General features: G+C 49.2%; 1 pseudogene across 1 annotated transcript in view; it reads left to right on the top strand.

Annotated features, from left to right (window-relative positions):
• LOC308154999 (VWFA and cache domain-containing protein 1-like) overlaps positions 1–6,000 on the top strand; it is a 45,217-nt pseudogene that overhangs the window by 24,648 nt on the left and 14,569 nt on the right. Inside the window, exon 2 of the transcript in view lies at positions 3,079–3,141. The product of the transcript in view is annotated as a VWFA and cache domain-containing protein 1-like (transcript). The remainder of the gene's footprint in view (positions 1–3,078; positions 3,142–6,000) is intronic.

Below are 6,000 nucleotides of genomic sequence, written 5' to 3' on the forward strand. Positions count from 1 at the left end.
GCAAAAGTCCGGAAGCGTCGGCTCACACCGGCTCTATTGAGGAGAGAGTCACTTGAGACGGACGGGGTCTCTCAGGTAGTTTATTGCATAGATACCAAACAGGGCATGACTTGACTTAAGAGCATGTGTGCCGGTACAGGTCTAACCAGCCCCCCCCTATTGTCTGTGTGTAAGGGACCGGGTGGCGGCCCGGTCAGGATCAAGCCCGGTGTGAGCTTTCGTCATTCCTCTCAGCCACTCATCTGTGGTCAGGATTAACCTGGAAGTGGACGGGGATTAATAACAGGCCTAATCTCACTAGTACCACTCTTTCAAATCAAATGACACACACACACACAAGGATTAATACCTGGCCTAATCTTACTTCACTACCACTCTTTTGAAATAAAACAACGACACATGGGTAGAATTTGCTTTCACTCATTCATTCCAAGGCATATATCGCAAAATCTTGTTTTATTGAATGTCTCCAGCTCAACATGGGGTACATGGTCATTAAGGAGGCCCCAGCGTCCCCCCGCCCCCCCCCACCACCACCTATTTCTTTGGTAATGTGTCATCCAGCTGCACAGGCCCTGGTTCTGTGTGGAGGTGACCCGTGGTGTGACCCTGAGGTGTGGGTGGGACTGGGACTGGGACTGTGGGTCAGGGGGGGAGCCCTTGTGGCCCGGGTCCGGCCTGGCCATGCAGCCGGGGGAGGGAGTGAGCCCTCTCAGGTTTCAGACCCAGGCATTCCTGCCTGGCTGTGGAAGCTCAACAAGAGCAGGTCCAAAAACAAACACTCTGGGAAACGGGGAAGACCAGCGCTAGCTAGCGCTAATGCTAGCAGCAGCAGCAGCGTTTGTGTTTTTGTGCTGGGTGTTGTTTATTTGACAGTTCAACATCCTAGGCGCTTTTTCCACTGAGGTGGGCTGAGACTGTGTACCGTCTCTGGGTCAGGGGAGGCTGGTGGAGGTAGAAACCGGAGGACGGGGCTCATTGTATTGCATGCAACGGACTAAGGAACGGTATTAAACATACCATTCCTCATTCCATTCCATTCAATGAAACCCGTCCTTCGATTTTTCGGTCTCCACCAGCCTCCCCTGTTCTGGGTTGGCGCTGCGTTCTGTAAACATTATGCTGTGTTTTGGTGTGTGTGTTTTTCCGATGTTTTACTTACACGTGCCTGACTGCGTAGATGACCTGAGCCTTCCCCTTTAACAAAGAGTCAGAGGATAGGAATGGCTCTAAAGCCACTTTTCTTCACCTGATCCCCTGACAAGTTTTACTTTGTTGATGTTTGGGAACCTATCACAGCGTGCCATGTCTCCTCTTGATTGTGGGAGGTCCTATGAATCATGGCTTGTTTTGACAGGTACCTCTGCAGCTCTATTGGTGGGGTGGGGGGTACGCTCTATTGCGTTACCACAGTAATGCAATAAAGCGAAGCGAGTGAACTCCAGGTTAGCATGTGTGAGTGAAGCATGCTGGGTAAGTTGTGCCTCTCTGGAATGTGTGTCTGACAATAGGTGTGGACAGGCGAACGGAGTGAGGCGTGTGTGTGCTCGAGCGTGTGTGTGCTCGCTCGCTTGCACGCGCGTGTGTGTGTGTCTGTCTGTGTGTGTCTGTGTGTGTCTGTGTGTCTGTGTGTGTCTGTGTGTGTCTGTGTGTGTGTGTGTCTGTGTGTGTCTGTCTGTGTGTGTCTGTGTGTGTCTGTGTGTGTCTGTGTGTGTCTGTGTGTGTCTGTGTGTGTCTGTGTGTGTGTGTGTGTGTGTGTGAACTAGGGAACGTGGCCGACCAGGCTGCATGCAAAGTGGAGAAGCTTACAGTGAACCACCTGCCACTTTAAGTAAACATTTGTTTAACAGTTTTTTTTTTTTTTTTGCCTCTCAGTGTTTGTACCTGGCACTGAGTGTTGTTCCAGATGTTTGAGTGGTGTGTGTGTGTGCACATCGTACCCAGGAGACCAGCTGCTTAAAGTTGTCTTTGTGTGTGTGTGTGTGTGTGTGTGTGTGTGTGTGTGTGTGTGTGTGTGTGTCAGGCAGTGTGTGTACAACGTTTTTTTTAGGGCTCATGGGGAATCATTTTGTCTTGTTTTTGATCAATACTGCTACACAGTATAGGGATAAAGTTTGGAAAAATCCATAGGACTAATGGCTTGTGTGTGTGTGTGTGTGTGTGTGTGTGTGTGTGTGTGTGTGTGTGTGTGTGTGTGTGTGTGTGTGTGTGTGTGTGTGTGTGTGTGTGTGTGTGTGTGTGTGTGTGTGTGTGTGTGTGTGTGTGTGTGAGTGAGTGAGTGAGTGATTCGGTTGGTTTAGTTTTCTATAGTGATGAATTTAAGAATGTGTCGAATAAAGCCATCCCCATCCGGCAGTGTCTGAATCTGTCTACCTTTCTCATGGCAATCTGTGTGTGTGTGTGTGTGTCTCCCCTTCCCTGTATTTAACCCTGTTAAAAAATGGCTCCTCCATTGGCAACTAACAAGAGGAAAAATAAAATGTGACGACAAAGTCTGTTACCAATTACCCTCAACAGGCAGGTTTAGGTTTTTGTAAGCAGAGCACAATCTTATTACTGTAATTTACATCAATTAGAAGGAACAGCATAATTCCAGGAAATGGCCTATTTGCAGCTAGATAAATGGACCAAGGACCTTGTACTTAGGAAGAGTACTGTACTTATTCTCTGAAACTCAAACACCCTTAAGGAGACCACTGAAGAGGGCTGGAAGGTGTAATAGACCTTACAGGGCCTTTCAGATGTGCTGGATGTCATCATGGCAGACCGCGCCAATAACGTGAAGATAGATACACTTCAGGATGTTTACAACGATGTATGCCATTTAGTGTATTTTGTATTTGAATTTAGGACAAACCCCATCGCTGAAGATACTTTAGGGGGTTCTATCAGTGTCTGATACGACCCTAATACAACAATGAATTCATTAATTGAGTTAATGACCATCAGCAAAGCTGAGAGAAATCAAGAAAAAACCTGTCAGGAGGTTTGATGCCAATGCTTGTGTTTCATAGGACGTGTTTATGAGAGAGCCTCACAGTTCTGAATCCTAACCACGTTCTCTCCGTCTCTCTGCAGAGAATCTTCAACTCGTTTGTGTACACGGAGAAGACGTCCAACGGAGAGACCGAGGTGCAGCAGGTGAGTCACTGGCTCCTCCTGCCTGCCACCATGAGCCTCTCACATCTGACTGTGTGTGTGTGTGAGAGTGTGTGTGTGAGAGTGTGTGAGTGCGTGTGCGTGTGCGTGTGCGTGTGCGTGAGTGTGTGTGTGCGTCTGCGTGCACGTGAGTGTGCACATGTTTGTCTCTGCAGCATTGACAGCGCACCCTCACACACCGACACACACAGCCATCAGAGGAAAAAGGGGCTTATTAAAATTCTACAGCTGCTGTCTCATTGGCTTTGAAGTTCTCTTTCCGTTTTTCTGTCCTCAATATCTCTTGCTCGCGCTAGTACGCTCTCTCTCTCTCTCTCTCTCTCTCTCCCCTATGTTACACAATGTCAGCTCAGAGCTTCACTCTGACAAGGTCACGCTGGAAGTGGAACCAGAATATGGCACCACTGAAATGCAGGATATTAAAATGAATGTGATTTCAGCTGCACTCTCCTCCCTCAGGCCTAGGCCCTGTTTCAGAGGGGTCTGCTTCTCATTCCAGTCCATTTTTAGGATAACCTGTACATTTGTCAACGGTACTGTTCATTTGACTGAAGCTGGTGTGTTGTGGTAGTGCTCGCTGGGGCTTCATGTGTGCAAGTTGTTGTGATGTCATAGTAAGACGCCAGTAAACAGGATGTTTGTTGAGATTGGTATCAGAAAAAGGATGTTTAGAGACGTGTGTGTGTGTGTGTGTGTGTGTGTGTATAAGTGTATGTGTGTCGGGTACTCAACTCACTCACACTGCCCCTGGAGGTAGTATAGTAAAAATTTTGGGTGAATGACTGCTCATTTATATTTGACAGAAAGCTGTGAGCAAGAACAGGCAATGTGTGGTTGTTTGCATTTTGTGTGTGTGTGTGCGTGTGTGTGTGTGCGTGTGTGTGTGTGTGTGTGTGTGTGTGTGTGTGTGTGTTTTACCTGCAGCTATTTACAGTACTATGTGCCAGCAGTGGCTCCAGGGGCTCAACAAGCGGTGTTTTGTTGTTACCTGCCGGAAGGCTGGTCTGAACATCCAGGCGTGACAATAGATCACAACATTTGGCACAATGGATTAGGCTGTGGCCCTTCACATAATTAGAACAATCTTATTTCATGTAAAAAAAAAATCTCCTTTATTTGGAGTAATCATTGTGCCTGACGAGCATCACCCAAACTCCTCATTCACCCTAGAGCCAAACAGAGCTGAGCCAAACTAAGCTGTACTGGCTGGGCTAGGCATCCACCGTAGCTGCTGAAACAGTGCTGGAAAAAGGACCGTACGAAAAGGGAGAAAACTATTGCAATAAGCGGCCGAATGATTTGGGGTTCCGCCCCTGCAGTGTGGCAACCAAAGCCCCCTCAGGACCAGACGGGTGCCGCCCAACCTGGCAGCTAGCTGGCACGGCTTTCCCTCGGGCAGAGGGGCACGGTGCACCCAAATGCCACCAATTAGTAGGTGATCGACAGTGGAGGGGGAGAGAGAGCCTAAAGACAATGGCTCCCCTTCTCTCTGCTCTGGCCCTCATTACCCAGCCAGCTAGAGGCAGTCAGAGCCAGGAGAGGGGGCGGGACAGGGGGGACAGGGACGACGACGACATCTGTCACTCAGTATCCACTTTTTTTTCTTCTATTTTTCGAATGAGAAGAGCCTTGTGTTGTGTTGACCAGAGAGAGAAAGAGTGAAAGATGCCTCTTTCTTTTTATTTTTCATTTTTTGAACCTTTTATTTATGTTAAGTCTCACTGAGATACATCTTTTTTTTTTTTTTTTCAAGACAGACCTGCACTAGTGTAGGATGAATATCGTTCCAGGTGCTTGCTGTTTCATTCCAGTGGTTGTTTCATTTGTGATGGTAGCCTCCTGCAGTCAGGATATGTTCCCAATCTCCTTCCACCGGCCTGGGAGAAGAGGGGAGAGCTTTGTACAAGCCTAGCTATGTTATCAGGAAATGAATCTGGGAACAAAATGAAGAAGAGGGGGTGGGGGCGGGGGGGCTTTGAAGAATCCACTCAGCCTGATGTGGAGACAGTGGAGTGGAGTGGACATTTCCTGTGAGAGGTAGCCTTTGGTCTGCTGGTCGGCCCCCTGGGGAGGGAGATAGAATCACTAGAGGTAGACACGACTGACAATAGAGGAAGCCTAAGGTCAGCAGCTGCCTATAGACAAGACAGACGTGTGTGTGTGTGTGTGTGTGTGTGTGTGTGTGTGTGTGTGCGCGTCCGTGCATGTGCGTGCGTGCGTGTGTTTTTTCATGTGTGTGTTCATGCAGAGAGCGAGGTGGTCGGCCAGACCAGATAAGTGTGTATCTGAGAGTGGTGCCCCCCTCCCCTCAGAAGGACAGAGGTGGATGCAGTGGTCTGATGGTGACATTTAAGTGAAAGGCCAGCTAGAGCCGGTGGTGGTGGTGGTGGTGGTGGTGGTGGTGGTCGTCGCTATGCAGCTTCATGGATTGACCTTGAGATCAGCAGTCTATTTATTCTCTTCTCCTCCGCCTCTCCCACTCTTTCCTTCCTCCCCCTCTCCCAGTCCTCCCCTCATTCTGACCGGGGGTCACAGCCCTTCTCTCTAAACCCGGTCCTGATCGTAACCTCACAGTAAAAAAAAAAAACGGGTCTTGGATCGGCTGGTTACGGGCGGCTGATGCGACCACACTGACCACACTGGGTCGCCGGGAGAGAGAGAGAGAGGGTGGGGGGGGGGTTAGAGGTGGGAGGAGAGAGAGAGGGGTGAAGGGAAGGTGAGTGGTTTTGTGGGAGAAGGAGGAGGAGGGAGAGGAGGAGGGAGAGGAGGAGGTAGAGGAGGAGGGGATTGGGTCAGGGGGGGGGCGGTTTGGGATATGAAGTCATGTCGTAGCTGAAGTAC

The sequence above is a fragment of the Nansenia antarctica genome (assembly GCF_963989245.1).
Source record: "Nansenia antarctica genome assembly, chromosome: 1".
NCBI classification, from domain to species: Eukaryota; Metazoa; Chordata; class Actinopteri; order Argentiniformes; family Microstomatidae; genus Nansenia; species Nansenia antarctica.